The following is a 2,790-nucleotide window of genomic DNA, read 5'->3' on the forward strand; positions in this document are numbered from 1 at the left end:
TTGAAGCTCATTTTTAAAACCTTTTTTCATATTTCTTCTATTAACCCAATAAATGTAAAATATAAATAATAAACATTTAAAATAAATAGTAATATTTACCCTTAAAAATCGTATAGTACAAGAGCCCAAGAGAAAAGTCTAAGTTAAAAAGTTTTTTTTTCTATAAGGTTTAGAATACACTTGAACACAAAGTCGAGCAATTTCAGTGTCAAGACAATGTATCAATGTATTTAAACATTTATTTATTTATTTACACCTTATCCTCCTTTTAATAGTTATACTGGTCTTGGCCACAGTTCTATATTACAGAAGCATGTAACATCCAACTGCTGTTAATAAACAATTCTCTTGTAAATTATTCACATTCCCCTTTCGTGCTTCAATTGTTTGGTTTCCTTCTTCTGGGCCTCCTCTGTCGGGTGGTCTTCCAGGAAAAGCCCCTCTTTGCTCAAAATTGAAGAGGCTGCACCTACTGGACTTTTCCAACCGTTACCAACTCTTTGTTATACGAGTAGTTTTGTTCAGTAACTATTGAAGGAAATTATTCTCCGTGACAAACTCAGCATTTTATCCCTTAGTGTATCAAGGCAGTGCAATCCAGAATTATGTGTTTATGTAATCGCCTATCTCTCGATTTATGAAAATTAAGAGACAAATTCATGTTTGAAAAGATAAAGTTTTTTTATCAAACCGCAATAGATATAATTCCCTTTTGAAACGGGGGACACGAGAACAATGAGACAATATTGGGCTTTGTTTTAGAGTATGTCTTGGCTTGGGGTCCTTACCAGCACTTCCTCCTACTGTTTTCCTGTGCATTTTTCAAAATGTAATCATTAACTTCAGTTAAATTAGTTATTTTTCCTGACCTCCAAATAATTTGTCTTTTTATTTGTGTCACCCCTGAATTTTACCATTCCTAATAATACACGAGCCTAAGAGAAGAAAAAAGTCGGTATAATTAGTTGATGAGTCTGTCAAGTATAGTTAGGGGGAATAGAAAATGGCAGCTGTTTCAAAACGATGAAAAAAATAATTGTTCATTCGGAGCTACATATCGTTTAAACTACTAACAACACTGGAAATCTAAGAGAACATCATTTAAGGTGTAGTAAAGTCGCTAAAATATGACCCCAATTGAGCTATTTACGTGGAATAGTTCCTGAGATATAGCTTTTTAAAAATCAACATTTCATAACAAATGCACTGAAAAATCAGTAGTTAGTTAATTTATTTTGAGAAATCTTTATCTCAGGAACCATTTAACGTACAAATGCCTATTAGAACTCAAATTAAAGCTAGTTTAATTTACTAGTGGTTTATTACCTTTATCTTCGTATGAGTAGTAGTTTTTATGATATTTGCCAAAATAAAATGATTTATAGTTGTTCGGACAAAATTTCATATGCAAAATTCATATGCGAATATCATAAACAGTACTAACCCTACGAAGATAAAAGTTATAAACTACTTCATAGTAAATTTAACTAGCTTTAATTTGAGTGCTGGCAAATATCTGTACGTCTTATGTTTACTGAGATATATTTTTTCATAAATAAAAAATACTTTATAAACAACTATAAATCATCATTTTATTAATCTATTTTGGTAAATATCTTGAAAAATACTAATCCTACCAAGGTAAACGTAATGAACTACTTTATTAAACTAGCTTTAATTTGAGTGCTAATAGTTTCTAAGGTATACATTTCTCAATGTAAAATTCACACTAATTTTTTTATGAAATGTTGCTTTTTAAAAGCTAAATCTCGGGAAGTATTTTGCGTAAATATCTCTTACATTTTAGCAAATTTACTATACTTTAAATTATGTTCTCTTAGGGTTTCCAGTGTTAACTCCGAATGAAAAATAATTTTTTTTAACTTTTAGAAACAGCTGCCATTTTGTATTCCCCTTAAATACTTTTGATAGATTCATAAATTTTTACTACTAATTATACATAGTTTTCATTAATGTAATAAAAAATTGGGGTGATATAACTGAGTTTTTTTCTCCTGAGCTCTTGTGCTATAAGAAACTAGTGCTGAGGGCAAATGCTCAGGGTCTCGTGTGTAAGTTATTTAGTCCGTAAGAGTTGTAGAAAACATAAACGAAAATACATAAAATGAAAACAGCTTTTTATCGGGAACATAAAAAAATTGAAGAGGTGAAGAAGAGTACTCACCTGTAAAAAATACTTTAATTTTCGAACTCTTCAATATGAATCTGGAAGCATAGCATTTGAAAAATACCTTTAATTTAATTGTTTTTACCTAGTTATTGAATAGAAAACAATTTTACTAAAATGCTAAAATAACAATTCATGAAAAGTTTATATTTTCTAAGTTGTTATTAGATAATTCCCAAATGGTTGATTGCTCTAAATTTTGTAAGATGTGTGGACTCCATGGCAATCTGATCACACAATACATCAAGTAGCCCAAAAAATGAAGAGGCTAAACTATCGCTCATTTTTTACTCAGTGCTCAATATGTTTGAACTAAAATTATTACATTAGCTAAAATATGAGCCCTGATACAGCTTTGTATCTTCAATAGTATTAACAGAAAGAGTCATTAAAAAACCAACATTTTTACAAATAACAAGAAATCAACATTTTATAAATTTATTATGACCAATATCAGGGAAACTACTGTTACTACGAAGATCATTATTAGTAAATTCTTCATGGATCATTTATCTAACTGTAGATTGCTTACTAATAAATATTTGTTTATCTTATGGTTTCTGGAATGCAGATTTTCAAAAACTATACTTTTCTTTTTCCAA

This window comes from Halyomorpha halys, unplaced genomic scaffold, assembly GCF_000696795.3.
Source record: "Halyomorpha halys isolate HHAL.00 unplaced genomic scaffold, Hhal_1.1 Scaffold158.1, whole genome shotgun sequence".
NCBI classification, from domain to species: Eukaryota; Metazoa; Arthropoda; class Insecta; order Hemiptera; family Pentatomidae; genus Halyomorpha; species Halyomorpha halys.